The sequence below is a fragment of the Bos mutus genome, chromosome 15 (genome assembly GCF_027580195.1).
Source record: "Bos mutus isolate GX-2022 chromosome 15, NWIPB_WYAK_1.1, whole genome shotgun sequence".
Taxonomy (NCBI): Eukaryota; Metazoa; Chordata; class Mammalia; order Artiodactyla; family Bovidae; genus Bos; species Bos mutus.
In genome coordinates this window covers 6,404,712-6,426,667 of record NC_091631.1, presented here as the reverse complement: position 1 = coordinate 6,426,667, position 21,956 = coordinate 6,404,712, and the positions used below count along the sequence as shown (strand labels likewise).

The 21,956-nt window shown below is 54.7% G+C and overlaps 1 protein-coding gene across 8 annotated transcripts in view; it reads right to left on the bottom strand.

Annotated features, from left to right (window-relative positions):
* Window positions 1-21,956, bottom strand: part of CHST1 (carbohydrate sulfotransferase 1) — a 92,677-nt gene that overhangs the window by 17,999 nt on the left and 52,722 nt on the right. For 5 of the 8 annotated variants that reach the window (XM_070383492.1, XM_070383497.1, XM_070383500.1 and 2 more), the window contains exon 1: window positions 429-830. The exons of the other annotated variants lie outside the window; for them this stretch is intronic. The gene's annotated coding sequence lies outside the window, so the exon portion shown is untranslated. Of the gene's footprint in view, window positions 1-428; window positions 831-21,956 lie in introns of those variants that run through there. 8 annotated transcript variants of the gene reach the window in all.

The window sequence follows — 21,956 nt, the reverse complement described above, 5'->3', positions numbered from 1 at the left end:
ACGACAGCCCCCGTCTCCGCGTGCAGCGTGGTTTTGGAAAGTTGGTGCAGACGTAGGGACCCCAGGGTCTGCAGGGGTCTCAGCAGCCCCGAGCCCGGCAGGCTATGGGACGCCAAGCCTCAGGCAGCCCCCGAATGCGCTCCGCCGAGGAGGGGAGCGGGTGCCTCGCGGCCGCCGCGCGACTCAAGTTTGCTGCCTTCCCCGAATGGGGGCGGGGAGGGCCAGGGCGATCGCGGCGCTCACCCGCCGCCGGCCCCGGAAAGCCCCTTCCTGCGCCCGACAAGCTGCGGTCCTCCCCCCGCCCCGCACCGCCCGTAGCGACTGTCCCCAAGCGGAGGGGCGTCTCCCACCGCGCCCGCGCCCCTCCCGGCTGCTGCGGCGAGTGTCCGCTCCCTCCCGCCCCGGGGCCCGCCGGGCCCGGCCGGTACCTGGTCGGGGGCGCGCCGGGAGCCGCTGCAGCGCCCAGCGCCGGCTCCATCCTCGGGTCTGGAGTCAGGCTCGCCGGAGGCCGGCAGGCGGCGGCGGCGGCGGCGGCGGCATCCTCTGCCTCCCGCGCCCTCCTCCTCGGCCTCCCTCCTCCTGCCTCTTCCACCGCCTCCGCGCGCCCCTCACGGGCCCCTCTTCATGGCCCGGGGGCGCGAGCCCAGGACCGCTCGGCCAGCTGAGAGCGTTCTCCGGGTCGGGGTACGGGATCGGAGACCGGAGCGCGAGAGCCCCGGGGGCGCCGGGCCGGGGGCCGGGGGCCGGGGGCTGGGACCGAGAGCGCGGCAGCCTGGGGCGCCGGAGCCTCGCCGAGCGCCAGCCGCCCTGCGTCCCGAGCCCTGGGCAGCAGCGGCGGCGGCTACGGCGCCGAGCGAGCGGCGGGCGCTGAGGTCCGGGCTCCACCCCCCCAAAGCCGCCCGCCCCTCAGCTGCCGCCCGCCCCCTGCTCTTCCCCACCCCGCCAGCGCGGGCCCTCCCGCTCCCCGCGCCGCCCTGCCGGCTCAGGCTCCCCGCGCTGCTCCAGCCACCAGCCCTCGGGACACCCCCGTTCGCAGGCCGGTTCCTGTGCCAACCCATCCAAACCCGGGGGGAGCCACACCCACAACCCGGGTTTTGGAAGCCCAGCGAGCGAAGGCGCAGGCTACCCATTGGCACCACTTTCTGTACACACCCCTACCCCGCCCCCGGTGTGTGTGGGGCGGGGGTGGAGAGCGCTCACCGACGGCCTTCCGCCTGAATGCCCCTCCACCTTCAGAAGTTCGCCTGCAGCCCCCAGCCTAGCTCGGGGACCCCAGAACCCACAACAGGAGCCTTTTTGTATCTTTTGGTACCAATATCCCAGCACAGACCCCTAGGTCACGCCCCTCCACCCCCTTTATTTCTCAGATGTGGAAATGAATCGTTTGCTCCTGCTCCGTTGGTACCTCTTGGGCGGGGTCCACAGGCTGTTTGGGGTGCGGGGCAGGCATTAAGGTGCATTTGCTGGCGGACCCTCTTCCAGGCCAGCCCTCCACCCCGCCCCCACCCCCACCCGTCCTACCAGTCAGATGCTGGGGCTCCTAGGTGGAAATCTGGAGCCACTGCCTCCCTTATGTAGGGAGACCCGCCGGCAGAGCCCAGAGCCCGCAGGCTGAGCACCTCAGCCTCTCATTCTTTGCACAAATATTGACTGAGCATCTTTCGAAGGCCATGTCTGCATGGGCACCAGGGACTCGTTGGTGACAAGACAGATGGACCCCTGGCCTCTCAGAGTGAAGTGTAGGAGAAGCCGGGTAAACAGGCAGAGAGTACCTGGGAGCAGTGGCCCCTGGGCTGCAGGGGACAGCAGGGAAGCGCAGCTCTGCCACCAGCTCTGACTGTGCAGGGGCTGGCCACCATGGGGGCCTGTGTCCTCATCTGGCCGATCCCCTGTCACTCCTCAGCTTCTGACCAAGCAGTTATCTTCTGAGGCCAGGAAAAGCAGTCAGCTTCTATCTCTACCCATCTCTGAAACTCTGATTTCCAGTTATAGCCAGAGATTCATGGGTGACATGAAAACTTCAGGCACCCCAGGGAAGCCTCCTCACCCAACCACAGACTGTGCGATTGAGTTGTTGGCACGGGAGCCCCTGGGCCACAGTCTGCCGAATATGTGCATGAAGGATGCAACCTCTTTGCGCCTCAGTTTCCTCCCCCAAAAGATGGAGATACCAGTCCTCGCCTCTCGGGGCTGCTGTACACTAGATGGTAAAATGTATGCAAAGCACTCAGCCCATGCCAAGCGCTTAATAACTGCACAGTGCTGTCACTGCTACTGGCAGGCTGGGGTTCGGGGCAGCCAGAAATGAACATTAAACTCAGTCACCCAGAGAAGGGTGTGGCCTCTGCTCTTCTCTAAGGGCCTCCGTATTCAGATCACTGAGACCCTCTCTCCGCCAGAGCCAGATGGTATGAAAGCCTCTGCCCCCCAGGGGCCCACCAAAACCAAACAGTCATTTATCTTGGTCACAACTGCAAATTCGTAATGAGATAAACTCCCCCACCGCCACTGGCAGTCAGTCTGGCAGTGGGTCCCCGTCAGGCCATCACGATCCGATGTTACCCACGCTCCTCTTCCAGTGAGTTCTTCAGCTGCAGCGACCTCAGCGTGGCCCGCCCTCCTCCCACCACAGCCGGGATGGTAGCCCCAAGCCTCCATCTCCACCTCAAGCTGATCAGACCAGTTTCCCCACGTGCTCCCCCAAGGAGTGGCAGTGCTGACCTTCCAGGAGCAAGGACTTCTGTGTTTCAAAACCCCGTTCATCTCTCTAGAAAACCAGTCTCCAAGAGCCCAGACCTGAGCCATCAGACCCTTCCCTTTCACCCAGAGCTAATCCCTCCCCACCATCTTCAGCCTGAGAGGAATAGTCGGGGGTTTAGAGAGCACCTCCTCTATCTCGCCCTCTCAGATCCAGCGCCTCATTTTTCAAATTCTAGTGTGTTTCTGAGGGAGAGGAAGGAAATGTACCTCTGGCCGACATGAAAAGATTGGTGGGGTTGTAATGGAAAGATGGAGTGGAATTCGGAATTTTTTTTTTTTGAAAACTATTTAAACTCTAAAAATAGACAAAAGACCTGGTCTCGGGAACACCGGGATTCTGTTTCATTTCCTGGAATCTCCCAGTTGACAAGCATGAGCGTTTTGTGAGCGCCTACTGTGTGCACAGCACTGTGGCAGACGCTACAGGGGAGGAGAGGATGGAGAAAACAGGCCTTTGCTCAGGGCATTTGGATCCCAACGGAGGAGCCAAAACCAGTTGCTACAAATGTGACTTGAGTGCAAAACATGTAGCTTTGGAAGTCGGAGGAAGATGGAGCCTCGGAGGGCCATTCAGGGAAGGCTTACTGGAGGAAGAGGCCATTGAACTGAGGCTTGAGGGATGGATAGGGTGTAAAAAAAGGCAAAAGAGCAGGAGAGCCTGTGAGAGGCAGCAGCGGCTCGCCAGATGGAGCTCATGTGTGGAATAATATAGGAAGATTGACATTAATGACTAACATTCAAGGTCTTACCCTGTGCCGGGCACAGTACTATTTACTTTGTGTGGATTAGTCCGTTTCATCCTCAGAACAACTCTATGAAGGAGGTGTGAGCATTCCCATTTCAGAGATGAGGAAACTGAGAGCCAAACAGGTTAAACGGCTTGCCCAGGTGTGCAGAGCTGGTGAGCAGCAGAGCCAGCGTTTGAGCAAGCAGGCTGGTTGGTTCTACCTGCGAACCATTTAGCTGCCCCACCACTGCCAGCCTGACTCTAGAGAGGGTGCCTACAGGGAGGAATGGCAGGTTGAATGGGCTGGAAAGGATGGTGGCAGGGGTTGGGGTCTTCAGAAGCCCCCAGACACAGGAGCTTCCTGAAACGGAGCCCCCAGACCTTCCCAGAGAACTCTAAAATGAGTTCTCCCTTCAGAGCGCAGGTCCCTGGGGTTTGGGGAAATTGGTTAAGGGATCTGGGGGCTCTAGATTTCAGCTTTTTAATATCCCTCTCTGTCCAGGCGGTGGCAGTCTGTGCCACCCACCTGGTTATTTCAGTCTGTTCTGAGAGATTGATGGCCCAGGCTCTGATTTAAGATCTGCGCAGGGATCCTCAATTTGCCCTGTCTCACAGGGATGCTGACAAGGCAGCGAGGGCGTGGAAGACGACTCCTGGCTGGCCCCGGACTTCAGGCCTGAGAGCCTGAAGTACCTGTAGAGAAAGTTCCAATCTGAAAAGCCTGGGTGGAGGTGGCAAGGCCCCATGGACCCGTCCTCTGGAGCCTCAGTTTCCCCATGGGTGATTGGATGATAAGAGTTGGAGGAGGCCTCAGAGGCGAGCCAAACCGACTCCATTTCATAGATCAGCAAACTGAGGCCCAGAGAGGTTAATCAACTTAGCCGAGGCCACAGAAGAAGTGGGTTGGAATGAGTGGGTCTACAGCTCTTGGAAGGAAAGGTCTCTTATCTATCTCTCTTCCCCCAATTCTGCCCTGTCCAAGATGAAGTCTTATTCTGGATGAATTCCTCTTCTAGATGAATCAAAGGACCTCAACTTCTCTGTGGTTGAAATAAGACAAATATTTGAGGACCTTACCTGGAACTTTTGCTTCCTTAGGAATACGTGACCCCATTTCTTTCTCATAAGAACCCCATGGGTCACTAGGCCCACAGGTCACCGGGCCCACAGGTCACCAGGCCTCATGAGATCCTAGATTCAGAATGTATCATTTTGGCCAAAACTCCCAAATTCCTGTTCTTTCCCTTTCCTGCCCTGTCAGATCCTCAAGCTGAAGCCCCTTGAAAGGTCATCCTACTGTCCCACCTAAAGGGTCTCTGAACCTCTCAAAGGGAATTTATGTGGCTCCCAGACCAGCTTGACCACTGCGGTCACCACTGACCATCTGTCTTGTCTGCTCCTGCTCTAGAACCTGCCAAAGGCCATGAGGCTACTTGAAGTGCCCCCACCACGTACCATGTCTCCCCAATTTTGACCTTTGCAGGGAAGCTAATGGCCAGGCCAAGAGATGACTCCTGATGCTCCCAGAGCCCCTCCTTGGGCTGCTGGAGCCAGAAGAGCAGCCTCTTCCCCAGCACAGGGGTCCTAGGTAGGTCCCCAGGGCCCCGAGACATAATGATTTGTACCCTAAGTTTCCCAAAACCTCTCTGCAAAGAGCTTGTCCTGCTGGTGGCTGCAACCTCTAAGCCCGGGCCTCAGATGCCAGCCAAGGGGCCAGGGAGGAGGCCCTGTTCCCTCCTGACTCCTCCTCTTCTTGAACCTGTTCCCAACAGACAGTCCCTCTCCTCCAGTTACAGCAGTAGATCAGAGGATGCCAACATATCTTAGTGGAGGCAGGAAACAGGGCAACTAAGCGGTTTATTTCTAGGAGGTAGCCAAGCCACAACACACCTGCTACCCGGACTACCCCAGGCACTCCAGGGCTCCAGCCCTGCTGGCCCTGCTGGGCGGAATGCAGGAGGTGTCTGTCTCGATCCTCCGCTGACTGACTCAGGCCTTATCCCAGCCTGCAGGCTCCGTCTTCCTTCCTCTGGCCTCACTCAGTCCAGCCCAGATCTTGCCAAGGCAAGTGTCGCCCAATTCCCCCCCAGTTTCTGGGAGGAAGGAAGAGGTCACAGAAGGCCAAATGGCCACTTCCTTCTGGAGGAGCCGCCTCTGAGGAAGAGGTCAGCGCAGAAGTTGACCTGCCCTGAGCCTCTCTGCAGCCATTGCCGCACTCATCCTGGAGGCCCAGACTGAGGACAGACGAGGGTGCGCTCTCGGGATCCAGTGTCTCCCTAGGTGCTTCCGAGAGCTTCCTTGCTGGTGGGATGGAGAGGGGGCCCCATCGTAGTCTGTGGTCACCTGGAGAGGGCCTCCACCTCTGGCTCCCCACCCAGTCACAGAACCCTGGGGGAGACGGACAGACTGAGCAAAGGCAAACAAGGCCTGAGGTGGGCTGCATCCGTGTGTCTGATCGGAAAACAAGAGTACAATGAACAAGTCCTGGGGCGGGGCAGGTGTTGGGACCGGGAGTGGACGGTGCAGGGTGGTGGGCTGCAACGAAATCCCGCATCCTGGGTCATGCCCAGGCCTCCACGTTACCGTGGCCAGAGAGGCTGGCCCAGATGAGGCAGGCCCCTGGCAGGGCTGGCCTCACGCCTCCTCTCCTGCCTACAGAAGCCTCAGCCCCTGGGTGGGGCAGTTCAGACCAAGGTGTAAGGTCCAGCTCGGAACCAGGCCAGGGACAGGTGTAGAGGCCCAAGCTCTGAGAGGCAGGTGGCCAAGCTGCCAGGATTAGGGAGGGAGGGGCAGTGTCTGGGCCCAGGAGGTAAGTAAGGGCATGTCCCGGTACTGTGGGGGACCACCGAGCACCCTGGCCCTGACTCTGGGGACCTCAAACAGCCAGGAAAGGCCAGTCTGGTCTCTTGAAGCAGAAAGGAGCCAAGCCCTAACTAAGAAAGCCTGGGATTCCATCTGGTAAACCTTTGCCCCTACTCCCCAGGCCCCCACCCCCTCACCTGCCTCCTGGCCAGCTCCTGCCCCCTGCCTCTCACTCCTCACACGCCCCCACTTCCTCTTGCTCATGAGTACTCACCTCATGTTAGCCACTGAGGCTCTCTTCCCCAGCCCTGGCTGGCGCTGAGAAGGTCACATTCTCTGCTGGCATGTGGTGACAAGCAGGGCAAATGTAGGCCCCACACTGCATCTCACAGGTGGGCATTGGAGGGTGTAGACAGGTAGATGCCAGGAGATCGATCCTGGGCTGTCCTGAGGCCTCACCTCCATGGAATTTTGGAGAAGCTCAGCAGGGGTGCAGATTCACCTTTCATACCAGAATGCAGAAGTCTCCGTCTGGGAGGGTCTGACCCTGAGGTGACCATGAGGCCTGCCCTCCTGGGCCAGTTCCCGGGTGGGAGATGCCCAGAGAGGGGCTGCTGCTTCCCGGTGGATACCTGTGAGCCGCTTCCTCCAGACTCCCAGGCTGTCCACATCCATTGATCCCAGGAGGGGAGGAGGGGTAAGAAAGCGTTCAGCGTCCACGTCCCCTTTCCTTACCTGGTCCCCACTCCTCATCTGCCCCCAACGTGAGATGCCAGCTCAAGAGTCCACCGCCTGCCGGGCCTGGTCTTTCAGGAGCCGAGAAGCTGAGCGGAGACCAGGAAGTGTCTTCGGGGCTCCCCTGCCTGGCCCTCAGGCCGAACTGGGAAAACTGTGGCTCCTGAGGGCTGTCCTGCCGGGTGTGGTCAGCCCTTGGCCAGCGGCCCGTGGGCACCTCGCACTGCACAGCCCAGCCCTGGTCAGCGCTGCACTGGCTGGCTCTGGGAACTCAGCCCAGGAACAATGGAGCCATTCAAGCGGCCTGGGCTTTGCACAATGACCCTCTTGGTCTCTATCGGTGGCTAGACGGTGTGTGAGTGAGAATGTGTGTTGGGAGGGGTGGGGGCACGGGCGGTGGGATGTGGAGGTAACTGGAGAGCCCAGGCAGAGGCAGGAGAAAGAGCACTGACCAGGGACTTATTTATGATAATCCTGATCTCCATCCTCTGTCAGACAATTTCTCTGTGCCAAGCACTGCCCTAGATACCTGCGTTATCCTCACAACTCACAAGTGAGTGAGCTCCAGCAGGACCCCAGTTTTTAAGACAAAGAACTCAAGGTGCAGCTATGTCAGTCAGAACAACGGTAACTCCTTGAGAGGCGAATTAACCGGGAAGGGGCATAAAGGAACTTTCCAGGAAAGTGCAAAAGTCTCTCTTCGGATGGTGGTCACATGGTTGCACACACTCACTTTCACTGTGCCGTCTGCTGAAGATCTGTGCACTTCGCTGTGTATAGATCGCTCCACGTAACTTTATATTTAAAAAAAAATGACAATACATCCATAGAATGGAATATTACCCAGTCATAATTAAAGACGAGGGAAGCTTTTTGTATACCTCTTTATATATTCACCTTTATACAGCTCTTTATATACAGATCACCAAGATACACAGTTGAGTGAATAAGTGATGCCCTTAACATTAGTTCCCAGATAGTACACAAACACGTTTTAAAATACCGTCTGTACAAATCTGTCTGCGTAGATTAGATCATCTCTAGACGGACACACAGTCACCACAGTAACCTCTGGGAAGAGAAGCCCCACTGCTGGACCCGGGCTGGAGGAAGACTTTCCCCCGTATACTCTTTTCTTAACCCACAGGAGTGTATCACTTATTCAAAAAGGGAAATCAAACAATAAAAGAGTGCCTGAGTTGCCAGTTCCCAAGCCGTCATGTCCATTGCTTCCGTGCACTTAGTTTCAAAGCCAAACAGCCTCTCTCTACTCTCCCTACTCACCTCCAGCCTGTCATCCCTCCTCGAACCCAGCCAGACTGCAGCTGGCTGCCCAGCTGGGCACAGTTCATGGTCGGGCTCCACCACGGACCGTCCAGAGCCCACTGTGGCCTGAGAGTTCAGGGGCTGGGGTGGGGCTGGAGCTGTGGAGAAGCCACTACTTCACAGAGCCCAGTCCCCCACCCACCCTGAAGAGAGGGTGGGTGCCCCAAGGATGCTGACTGCTTCCACGTGGGCCCCCTCAAGCTGCTGGCATGCCTGCTCAGGTCCCCACCCTGCCCGCTGCTCCCACCCTGCTATTGCTTTCTCATAGGTTCCTCTCCCAGGTCCCTCGAAAGCAAACCCAGGAAGTCCCAGGCCCAGGGAGGCCAACCAGATGTGGTTAGAATCTGGCTGGGGGTGTGCAGAGCAGAGCAGCCCTGCTTAGCTCAACTGCCGCTCATCACATCCTGCTCAAAAGGGGCCAGCTTGGGTCCAAGTCCTGGGTCTGAATCCCAGCTCAGCCACTTACAGGCCAGAGGACCGCAGGCACATTGACTTCATCTCTTTGTGCCTCAGTTTCTTCATCTACAAAATGAAAACAAAGATACATCCCTGCGTGGATTATTGGAACCGGAGAGGAGATGCAGAGGAGTATGGGTGCTCCAGCTCAGAACCTGGAGCCAAGCAGGCACATCTTGGAGGGATCCACTCCTCACTCCCGGGGCAACAGTGTCTACACAGCTTTTTGCAGAGAGGGTGACTCAAGGAGAGGGCCTCCCCTACCAGGGCTCCAGGTCCCTTCTGGACCTGGAGGGCAAAGTTTGGAGATCCAGGGAGGCACCCAGGATGTGGGGCATGTGGATACCTGATTTTCTTTCAGGTCTCAGAGCCCAGAGGCAGGAAGACTCGTGAGGGCCCGGGGCCATCTCCGGGTCTCCAAGAGTTACCACAAGGAAGGAAAATCAAGACAAAGATGGTAGGGGTTCGGGTGGGACAGGTGTCAGCAGCACCTCGGCGTCACCTACCTGGCTTTCCTTCTGCTACCAGATGCCCACAGCTTCGCACTCCCAGCAGACAGAGTGTGCACACACGTGGCTGGGCCGTTCTGGCCTGGAAGCTGATTTGCTCTGGGCAATTCACTGAACCTCTGAGCCCCATTTTTCCTGTCTGCAAGGGATCAAATGGATGTCCCCGCCTGGGCTCTTCATAGCCTCTTAACACCCTGATGGGCAGCAGTGCCCTGCCTCCAGGGCCCCTCCAAGATCAAATCCCCTGGAGGAGGCAGAGTCCGTTGCTTCTGTAGCCTTCACCTGGGGACTTGGAGGATGACGTCCTGCCCAGGCCTTATGCTGGGCATAGCAGAGGTAACAGTAACATGGTCCTGAATGAGCCTATGTTACCTGGGGGGGCGGGGGAGTCCAGAGACAAGCCAGAAAGTAAGGGACCAGGTCACACGGTGACCATGGTGGATAAGGGGGAATCAAACATCCTGGAACAGAGAGGAAGGGGTTTATTTGGCCAGGAAAGCAGCTTCCCTACAGACCCCAAGTTTCCTGGCGCAAGTCTGCTCTGAGCATCACATCCGTAGCTCGTGTCACCCTCCGAGCGGCTTCAGGTGAGGCAGGAAGGTGGGGAGAAACCCCTCCATTTTATTGATGAGTGCCAAGCCTTCACGGGGGCAGCCAGCACAGCACTGGGGTAGGTACCCAGGGCTCCAGCTCCCAGCCTGCTGCTCCCCAGCACTTTCATGACCATTCAGCACATCCCCACCCAGGACTGGCTGCACCTGGCCAGGCTCTGCAGGTAGGAAATTCCCTTGGGCCGTCCAGGTCATTCCTTGATAGGTGAGAGCTGTAGGCCGTCCTTTCTCTGGAGTGAAAGGGTCTCCTCAGACCCTGAAACAGCCCCACCTGTCTTCAGCCTCACGCCCTGCTCAAATCCATACCAGAAATGCTGTCTCAAAAAGTCCCCTGTAATGGGACTTCCCTGGCGGTCCAATGGCTAAGACTCGGAGCTCCCAATTCAGGGGGCCAGCTACATCCCTGGTCAAGGAATTAGACCCCACATGCTGCAGATAAGAGCCCATATTCCACAACAAAGGCTCCTCCAAGCTGCAAAGATGTCTCACATCAGGCAACAAAGACCCTGCGTGCCACAGCTAAGACCCAGTGCAGCCATAAACAGAAGTCGCCCAAAATGATAATCCATGCATCAAGCGTCCCTTGACTGTCTAACCTCCGGGAGGCAGTCGTTGAGCCTGGACCAGCCCCTCAGGGCCTGGGGGGAACACCCATTGTTACCCCAGTCCATCAGGTTTCCCTCCCCTGCAGCTGAGTTATCTCTGCCCCTCTCCAGAGTGGTTCCACCACTCTGTTGCTCAACTCTTTTCTAAGCAGGCCCAGAATACAGATTGTCCAAGAAGATTTCTTTACATTAATGATTAGTTCCTCACCCTTTAAAAGAAAGACATCTTTTTTAAAGGGCAAAATCTTCCAGCCACAGCCTGACGGGCCCTGAGCCAGGCTGTGGAAACAGCAAAGACACACGTAACAGGGCACCAGGGGCCCCGTTCTGCTCCTGAGGCTGATAAAGGAGTATCACAGGGCAGGGGGCTGCTGGCTGGGGCGTGAAGGAGGAGAGAAGGATGGGGAGCCCAGGCCCAGTGTCCAGCTTCGGGACAGAGGGAGAATGTTAGGATCTTGGGACCCAAAGGAAGAACATTGAATTAAGAGTCCAGACACCTGCTTCAACCTGCCGGAAGGTACAGACCTGGTGAAGAGAAAATGCTGACCCCACTCCAGCTGACACTCCCTGTAATACAGGGGTATGCTGGGGGTAAGGAGGGTTTCAGTTCAGCTGTAAGAACGACCTTCTGACTATGACCTTGAACAAGACACCAAGAACCAACTTCGATCCAAAACCCCTCAGCCTGGTCCAGAGCCCTCCTCTTCACAAGATGTGGTTCTCTGAGTCAGTCCTGGCCAGAGGCAGAGGGATGCCCTAGTTGGCCTTTAGAGAGTCGTTCTCCTGGGGAAGAAAGATCTCCCACCAAGGAAGCAATGAAATGGCTGGCTTTTCTCACCCTTTCTCTGGGCCCCCATTCTAAATGAGAACTTAATGTGTGCCTACTTCCTTGGGTCGTTGAAAGGAATAAGGGAAATAAGTGTATTAAATAAAGCATTTAGAGCAATAGGCACATAGTAGACACTCAATAAATGTCAGCTATTATTATGGCTTTAAGACGGCCGGAAAAGGGCACCCCCCTGCCAACTCATCCCCCCTCCCACCTCATCCCCCCTCCCCTGAATTATTCACACAGACAGACACCAATGACATGTCTGTTCAACCCTGCAAAAACAAAACAAAACAAAATCCGGGCGTCTGGAATGGGACTTCAGGCCTTGCTTGGAGATGTGCGAAGCCTTCAAAGCCAGAAGTGGAGAGTGGAGGAAAGAGGGGGGAAAGGGGGCCTGGGTCCCCAGGGACAGCTGCAGGCAGCAGATAAGGGCAGAGGCAGCCACAGCTGGAGCTGAGCAGGACACCAGGGCTCAGACAGGTGAACGCACGGGAGGCTGGAAGGAAATCAGAAGACCAAGCAAAGCTGGGGGCAGGACACACTCTCTTTCTCTCCCTCTCTAGAAAAACAGGGGTGGAAGAAGCCCTTGTATCAACTCTGATTTACAGGGAGGAAAAAAGAAAATAAATGAACCCTTGACAAGTGGGAGAAACGCTAAGGCCACACAGAGACCACTGTCAGCGCCCTCTGTGTGGGGCCTGGGAACTAGGGAGCCTGACGATAGGCCAGGGTCCAACCCGGAAAGACCTTCTGCAGGCCTCTCAGCCCGTCCCAACGCTCCCCACCTCCTCAGCAGCCTTTTGGCCCCTCCATGCCAGCCTCACCCCTCCTGCAGGAGGCAGGGGGCGGGCTTTCGGGCACACCCCTTAGGGGCAGGGCAGGCTGCTTCCTGTCAGGGTTGCCCCTGTTTCTATGCTCGCTCAGGGCAGCACAGTGACCTCAGGGGGGCTTGATGGCCTGATAATTCCCCAGGAGGCCAAATCCAGACAAAGTTCCATTTAACAAGCTAAGCAGCCCAGAGAGCTGAATAAACCTTGGCAAGCCATCACCCTCCACCTTGCCTTTTTAAAATCTGCCTTGAAGCACTCTGGCTTTCAGCAGTGACCTCAGCACGTGTTCTGACCCAGGGCTGATCCTACCGTGGCTCACAGGACTGCCCCTCAGCCAGGGCCAGGTCTGTGCTGGCCACCTGCTCTTCCCTCCCCACCTCCTGCCCCCTCTCCGCCCTGCCTGGGCACCCCTGCCTCATGCCACTCCCAGCACCACAGTCTGGACAGACCAGCTTTCCCCCCACCAGGCCCCACCCCTCCTACGAGCCCCTGTCTGGAGAGCAGCTCCTCAGGCCTGATGTGTCACTTTGGTCATCTCTCCTGCCAAGGCTTTTGCCCCAGCTCCCTCCCATGAAAGTGGAATCCAACGTACTTTTCACCCCCTCATCCATTATAATTTTGCCCTTTTAAACGTCTATGCATGTGCGTTTCCTACTAGACTGGGAACACCTTGAGGTCAGGGCCCTAGAGCTTACTGGTCTCTGTAAACCTAGAACCTAGTTCACGACCAGGCTCATAGTAGGCAGCCACTAGGTAGCTGCCAAATGGACCCCAGATGTGACCTAAAAATGTGAGGTTTTCATGACCCAGTGAGTTCTTCCAACTGACACCAAAGCAGGGCACTGGTCTGGACAAACAGATCTTCCCATCTGTCCATCCTTGGGTGCTTAGGGAGTCCCAGCCTAAGACTCAGACGGGGAGAGGCTGTCTCGTCCCAGGGACAGAGCCCTGCCCACAGGACTGCGGAAGCTGAGTTACCAACCACCACCACCACCATGCAGCCCCCGCCCTTCCCCCACTTCATCTCAAGGATACAGAAAAGACACAGATCCAAGCACCAGCATTCAGGTTACTCCCCCCAAGGCTCCAACCCAACTAACAATAGTTCTCCAAACAGGAGAGGCCGCGGGGACAACGCCTTGTTTCACTTCCGGAGAACAGATGGCTTCGGATCCACCACCAACTCCCGGAGTTTACTCAAACTCATGTCCATTGCATCAATGATGCCATCCAACCATCTTATCCTCTGTCTTCCCCTTCTCCTCCTGCCTTCACTCTTTCCCAGCATCAGGGGCTTTTCCAATGAGTCTAATGGCTCCAGAGAGACAGTGGTTGCTGGTGGAGCATGCTCGGGGGGTGGGGCAGTAGCAGGAAAGCCACAGTCAGGCACAGGGGGTGGAGCTGTACATGAGACCCAGGGCCCTAGACAGACACTCAGGGCCTCCCTCCCTTCACACCCACAGGTTCTACTTCCTCGTCTATGCCCCAGAGTGGCTGGCTCTCACCTCCCCCAGCCTCCCATTCCATGTAGCTCTCCTGGTCCACTTCTCTAGCTTTGCTCCTGAGCTTTTCTGGGCCACTCCCCCGTGAGCCCTCCCTGTTCCTGTCCCCTCTACTTAAGGAGCCAAAGGAAACAGCTCCAGCCTCTGGTGCCCCGACGAGGACAGGGAAGTCAGGACGCCCAGCAAACGGAGCGTGGCAGGGGGCCTTGCGTAAATAAGAGAGGTGACAAACACAAATCAACACAGCAGATAAACCAGACCAACGTTTTCATCCTGTGCTCCAAAAGCAGGTGCTCCCAGAAGTAAAGGATCCTATGGTCAAAGAAGACTTGCGAAGGCAGTCAAGCAGGTATTTTAGCAGGACTTCCCAATACTCTAACGTGCATGGCACATCTCTGAGAGGGACAAAATGCAGCATTTCTCAAATACATTTTTTTCTTTTTTTTAATCAAGAAACCCTTATTCACAGCAGACTTCCCAAGACCAATGTTCTATGCAACATGCTCTGGAAAACACACGACTAGATCTAAGTATTCCGGTTCCCATGTCAAGTCTTTAATCTAACGAGGAATTCAGGGACAAACAGAGGCTTCCCAGAAAAAAGGCAGACAGGAGACAGAATGTCTGGCTCTGCCACTCCCTCTCAGGAGCCACTTCACTCTGCCCTGCCGGCGCCCGGGACCCTTGTGGGGTCGGAGGGAAATATGTAGCACCCCTTTAGTTTTAATCAATTGATTTTTTAAAATATTTATTTATTTGGCCGCGCTGGGTCTTAGTTGCAGTGTGCAGAACATTTTTTTAATTTTAACTTGTGTCATGTGGGCTCTTTAGTCGCAGTGTGTAGGAGGGGAAAGACCACACTGTACAATATGATTCAATGTGTAAAAGCTCTTTGCAGCGTTTAAAAGGACTTATCTGCTGTATAAAGCAAGATACATCTATGCAAGGCAAAGATGAAATGATGGAAGAAAAGCAAAGAAGAGAAAGAGCTGCAGTGTGCACAGTGAAGAAGGGCTGGGCAGAGGGTGGAGGCAGACAGGGAATCTAGTTCTGAGTCCGTCTTGCCCCTAATCCCCCCGTGAGGCCATGGTCAACTCCCGCCTCTTCCTCTGCACATGAAGGGCTGGGGAGAGATGATCTCTGAGGTCCTCCTGGCCCTCAAGTCAGAACTGAAGCCCCCAACCCTGCTTGATGGGGTCCATCTCCCCAGAGGATCTGTCCAGGTGAGGACATACAAGGAATCGAGGAGGACAAAATAACTGCACCCAAGGAGAAACCCTCCAAGCTTAGCCAGAGAAGCCAAATCTGCTCCCAGTATGAACTTGGCCATAAAATTGGAGAGGGAGCCACACTTCAGGAACCAGGTAAATGCAGAGAGAGACACACCCGTCGCCCTGCGTGTCTAAGAGGCCCCGCCCACCTGTTCAGGCCCCAGCATCTCCTCTTGGGTGGAGAGCTGACCAAAGGGAACTGGGCAGGCCGAGGCCAGGTTTCATTTAGCCTTGTTTGCTGTAGGAGCCTTTGAGGGAAGCAAGGGTTGGGAGGACAGACAGGATGTCACACAGCCAGGTCTGAAGGGTGAGAATGGCTCCTGGAGCCTGCATGGTGGAGGGGTGTCGTCTGCCTGCTCACATGGCAGGCTCCCTTCCAGCCCCACTCCCTCAAGGCTCTTCCTCTTCGTCACAAGGAGGTCCATTCCCCACTTCCTGCAGAGTCCACAGTTAGCTGCGCGGGAGACTGAGGGACAGTCATCCAGAGCACTCCAGCCTTTCTGGACAGCAGAGCAGCTGTCTAGTCTCGAGCCCCGTGCCGAGGGGTGCGTGCACGGGCACACTCGTGTTGGGCACAGAGATGTTCCCCAGCCCAGGGCTCACATCAGGAGGAGGTCAGGAGACTGTGGCTATCTGACGCTTGGTGACTGTGTCTGGGGATACGGGCGTGCGGACATGGTCTGCGGCTCTGAGTGCACAGAGTCAGGGACAGCACAGTACCCCACAGGGTCTCTGGGGTGGAAAGGCGACTCTTGGCGCCCAGAGAGTGGGGCCCAGGACGGGAGGACCCGCTTGTGCTGCGGGGTCCCTGTCCCTGCAGACTTCTGCCCGATGAGAGGTGTGCAAGAGCCTTCTGTGAATCCATGAGCCCCTGAAAAGAGCAGGGGAAAGGGGGCAGTGTGTGCTTGCGCATAAGCACATTCAAAAGTGTTGGTGACAGTACCCAAGGGTTCTAATTCCAGGCCCACCTCTGTACCAACTCACCCTAGGACTTGGGCTGAATCCGCTTCCCCTTCAATGGAAGGAGCAGACACAATTGGCTGTGCTCTGCAGTCTGATCCCCTGAAGTTGAGGCTCATGCAACCCCACCAGGGAGGGGGGCCTTATCCCCCAACCCTCCCCCCAGCAGCCGGAACCCAGAGGGAAGAGCTCTGTGGGACTTCATCAGCTGCTCATGAAATGCTTGGGCACATGCCGCCCTGGCCTGCTCAGCCCCTTGAAGGGGAATGATTTGGTGGGGGGCAGAAGGGCCAGGGATGGGGGTTGGAATTTCCAAGCGACAATCCTGGCCAAGGCTGGAATCGGCTTCCCCAGCCCCACAGCCAAATCCTAGCAGCATCCGATGGGGCTCCAGGGGCTGGCTTCCCAGCCACGGGGCCTTAACCCCACTCCAGCCACAGAAGCTGGTCGGGCTCACCAGGGTCAATACCCTGCACCTCCCCGCAAGCCCAGATTGCCAGCCTCCTGGACCGGGGGAGGCTCCAAACTGTACAGGGAGGAGAGGCTGAGGCTGAGGTCGAGGTCACCATGAAGGGGCAGTATCCTCCAATGGACCCCTTTCTTCAACCACCTTCCTTTCCTTCGTTTCACTTTTTTTTTTTTTTTTTCGCCAGAAAGAGTTTAATTGAGTCTCCTTAGGGAGATGCAGCTCCATCTAATTCAGCTCTTAATTAACCCAGCACACCCCAAAGAGGCTGCAGAACTACTCGTAAATTAAATATGAAAAGCATTATTTATCTAGGAACAGCCTTCTAACGGCTCTGACTCTGACGTTTATAGTTACTAATGAAGATGGATTTGGAGGGAGAGAAGTCAAAGAGGAGAGAGTCTACTGCCTGGGAGAGAATGAAGCCCTCGGGCCTCCTGAGGGTCTTCCAGGGCTCGGAGAGGGTAGTCATTGCATTCAAGGGGGGTGTGCCGCCGACCCCCGCTCCCCCGCCCCACCCAGTCCCTGCTTCTCCAGATCTCAGAAAGGAGGTTCAGAGCAGGCTCAGGGGGTCCTTCAGGTTGTTGGACAAGACCCTTTCACAGCAGCCGCCAGACCTCTCTCACCACCCCATTTTTCATTCCCAGCCCTTGTTCTGACTTTGGCTGTCCTTGACTCACCACTTAACTGCTCTGCTCCTTGCTCCACCCTGTCCCCATTCTGTCCCTGCAGACAAGACCCCTTGGCGCGCTGGGTGGTTGCTGGCTAAGACCACGCCTCTAATATGAGAGCCCCTCCCCTCCCTCCAAATGGCCACAAGTAGCAACAGGAGACTCTCATCTTGGCTTTCAAGGAGCAAAAGATGCCTCTTTCTCTAGGCACTTGCACAGAACCAAAGAAGAAGCCAAAAGTCATCTGGAGCCTGGAGGGTCAGGAACAGGAAAGTGGCCGCGATTTTGCTGGTTACCACTCCTCTGCCATCACCCCACCAGATCCCATCAATCGCAGGAAAGTGAACCTTGGGAACCATGCCTTACTCATCTTTTATAAGCCAAGTCCAGGGCCCAGCATGTAAGCACCACGAATGTATATAGGATTGTGGAATTTGAAAAAGCAGACGGGAAAGGAGGACAAGGGAGGCAGGCAGGAGCAACTGAAACCAAAATGAACAGGTGGATAAAAGTCATAATATCCCTGCCGATATAATGGCTTCAGTTCTTCAGGAAAGACAGCTCTGTGAGTGCCCTTCCTTCTCAGGGCCTTCCTTTCCACGTTGAGAGCCCCACCCTCACACCACATCCATAGCCCCAGTTCAACCCAGGAGTAGAGAAGGTCGATTTCCCTTTCTTCTAAAACAGTAGGAAGGAGGGCTTGAGTTTGGGATTTGCTCTCCTTGCTGCTGTCTTCACTGTCTCTCCAGAGGCGTCTGTGCCTTCTTTTCTGCCCTTGCTGGCCTCTGGAGAAAGAGGAAGGACCCTAATTTCTCAGCTCTGTCAAGTAACAGACCTCTCTTTAAAAGGTTAAACTCCCTTCAGGCCTTACCCAGATGACCACATAAATGCCATCTGCTGAGCCGCCCCCTCTGGGCCCGGTGGGGTGCTAGACACAGAGATACCACACGGGGGGCTCTGTCCTTCCAAAGCTTCCAGTGCGGACAAGGAAGATATGCAAGAACGAAATGAAGCATCTCAAAGAGTCCCACAGTTCTTTGTGATTGTGCTCATTTTGACTGCAATGAGTCGACAAACCCAACCTTGTTCAACCACAGTTGTGCTGGAAAGAAGGTCTTCACAGACGTGGCGGTTCCAGGAAGATACGACTAAAGCTCTCCCCACCTTGGCCCAGGACCATGGACTCCGTAACAGGACACACATCTGAGACTCTGGGGCCTCCACCCAGGCGAGGTTCCACTCCAGCAAGCCTCTCTGCATGCCCTACAAGCCTGGAGGCTCGGTGTTCTGGCACCCTGAAATGGCTAGACGAAAACAGCTTCTGCACCTTGAAAGACCTTATCAAGTACCGTTAACAACCAACACAGCTGTAATACGCCAAGGTGCTCATCGTCAGGCTCAGATTTCCCCGTGCAAAGACAGACATCACCAGACTCCTGAATATCCATTCCACTGAAGACTTCAAACTGAGGGCTCTGATAAAACCTCTAGGAAAAGCTGATTCCAGAAAAGGAGAGCTTCTGCCTGAGACCACAGACAAGCTGCTGCCAGCAGAAGTGGACCACTTCCGCCCAAGACCACAAAGCAAGGTCACTTTGGATTCTGCAGTGCCATTTTTCTTTGCCTTCCCCACTAATCTTGTCACTAACTATACTTTGACACTCTCCAGTAACCAACTAGGGCTTCCCTAGTAGCTCAGACGGTAAAGCATCCGCCTGCAATGCAGGAGACCTGGGTTCGATCTCTAGGTCAGGAAGATCCCCTGGAGAAGGAAATGGCAACCCACCCCACAGTATCCTTACCTGGAAAATTCTATGGACAGAGGAGCTTGGCAGGCTACAGTCCATGGGGTCACAAAAACTCAGACATGACTAAGTGACTGAATTCCCTCTATTAACCAACTAAAAGATTTCTCCACATGACCGCCCCTATCTAAATCCTGCCCCCTTTCACCACCTGCCACCCCCTAACCCAGGTCCTTCCTCCCTTAAGAAAAAAATAAGACCTTCGAGTTTATTTTTCTCAGCCCATAATTACTGCCCACCATTGATGACAAACATCTAATAACTGTTTCTTTGGCTACTTCAGAAGGTAGATTTCCTTCTAAGGTCCTTCTGATACTTGTTTCCCTCGTATAATTAATCTCAAATTTAATTTTTAAAAAATTGAATCTTGATCCCCCCATGTCAAAAATACGCTTCTGTTTAGGTCATTATAACCCTATCAAGCAAAACTTAGTCCATCAGAAATGGAAACTAATATTCAGACTATTTTTGCTACAGTAGTTTAATCTCTGCAGAGATACTTCATCCTGTTTTGCAGAAACCGTTTAACTCCACTCGGGAAAGCTTCCGACCCTGAAGGCAAAAAAAAAAAAACCCAGCTCACTCCCGCTGCGATAAATGACATGGCCAATATGGTCTGTGCACCACTGCGACTCTGCTTTGTATGTGGACGTTAGCCTTGTACCACCCGCCACACACTAACTTTTCCTGTTTTTCAGGACAAATTTTAGAGACTCTCAGATGTTTAAAATTACCACCCCTCCAGCAAATCATGTTTCCCGGAACAGAATGTCCAGAAACTTCCAAAAAGAGGTACACACAGACTTCCTGAGAGGGCTGCCAGGAGGGACAGCAGACCCACTCGTTGGACCTACTAGGCAAGCTGCAGTCCCCACAGTAGGAACAATTCAGCTGCCAAAGGTGACCTGAAGCTTTCCCCTGACCCTAGTAGATATCATCAGTTACACAGCTTTTGCTCCGGAAACCAAACCAACAATTTTAAGGTTCATCTATCAGCCAGAATTGTCATGCATGATCACGTAGCTCTTGACTTCTTCTTGAATAGCCTAAGGGAATCTATACCCTAGCAAGTCTTCTCTGGGCAGCCATATAAACACTTCAGGCTCAGGTAGAACAATCTAGAAGTAGATGAAATGAAAAAGTCACCCGGATCTCTAGAAAAGAATCTGGGACACAGTTTCATTTCCTGAATTTGGTCATTCTGGCCCCGGTCTTCAGGATCAATTAAAGTTTTGTTTCTAATCACTCCCCGCCTGAGTGACAGCTGCCTGGTGTACTCTGCTCAGAGTCTTCTTCAAAGCGGCTATGCAACCCTTGTCACATCAGAAAATTAAGAAACTTACCCTGCCCACAAAGAGGCAGGGAGACTAGCTCTTGTCCAACTACACTCTGTAAACAGCCTCCTAACCAGCAAACTGTAAGAGTGAAGACCTGAAATTCACAGGCGAATGCTTTGCAGTCTGGCTTTGCCCTTGGCCAAAAAGGTGCACCAGGAAGAGAAAAAGCCCGGACAGTCCCGACTTGGCATTCTTTCCCGGTGCTTGTGTGCTCATTCAGCTGTGTCTTCCGACTCTTTGCAACCCCATAGACTGCAGCCCACCTGGCTCTTCTGTCCATGGAATTTTCCATCCCAACCCTGAGATGGAACCTGCATTTCTTGCATCTCCAGCATTGGCAGGTAGATTTTTTACCTAAGTAGCCCTTGGTATTGTCTAAGCCATGACAACGACCACACATCCTCCCATTCTGGCTAATACGAGTGACTGCTGCTTCTTTACCAATTATGGCCTGAATCTCACTTCATTCCTCCTGCCTTCTAGGAAAGACTTAAGGTAACAATCATAGAGTTAACGCCTCTTCCGGACAGTACCCCATCCAGAGCAAGGCCCAGCTTCCTTGAATCCTCCTCCCCAAATCACTTAAACAAGCCCCAATCCTATAACAAGTCCTTTCTAACACCCTCTTCCTGAGACCACCCATGTTCCCCATAAGGTGTGTTTCTCCTTTGTTGCAATGAGCCAATAAATCAAGTTTGTTCAACTAGAGATGTGTTTCTGGTGACTTTCGGCTGGAGGGCTCTGATACATGTATAAGCAACTGGACAGGAGGCAGAAGATAGTACATGCTAGGAGACTCAGCTTCAACTCAAGGGGGAAGTTGTATTAGGATAGAGAGGAATCGTTAAGTTCTGTGCATGAAAATGGCGTCTTATAAGCATTTCTGGGTATGCTGGGGCAGAAGGAGGTTTTTTTGTCTCTCGCCCCACCCCACCCCCAGAAGTAGACTGCTGCTGCTGCTAAGTCACTTCAGCCGTGTCCGGCTCTGTGAGACCCCATAGACGGCAGCCAACCAGGCTCCCCCATCTCTGGGATTCTCCAGGCAAGAATACTGGAGTGGGTTAGATTGAACTAAATGAGATCAGTCCAGACAACCAGGAAAATGTGTCTTGATCAGCAAGATAATTAGAGACCCAGCTAGGAGGAAGAGGAAGACATTGTCAGTGCTGACATGCTTCTACTGGCCAAAGAGAGAGAGGGAGCCTAGGATAGTTCCTAGAAGGAGTTTATGCAGAGAGCAAGGCCTGGGATCTCCTAAGGAGGGCTTGGGTCATAAAGGAGAAAGACTGTGTTGAGTCTGGGGGCTCTGGGAGCTCCCTAGAAAGCCGGGCTGCCTGACAAGTCTCCTGGTACCTGGCAGCTGGTGCATCTTTGCAAAAGACTTGCACCCCACCCTTCTGCCATCCCAGTTGCTTTTCTGCCTTTGCTGCTCCCAAAGTGGGGCTACCCCTTGCCCTACTCCACCCCCACCCCACCTCCAACTCATATAGGGAGAATCTGGGAAGGAGGCTGGAGGGCTACACGTGTGCCAAGCAGTAACAAGTTTACCACCAAAATCATGCAGGGACAAACAGAAGAGAGCACATTTGAAACGAAAGAAAAAAACCATCCTTTTAGTGGAAAAATGTTGAACACATTTTAGGAGGATATAATGCCCTGCATGTCAAAAGAACAAATCAGAATTCACCAAAAAGCTCTCCTCTCCACAAAGATACACACACAACTCACTGAATGCACAAGGACACATAGGC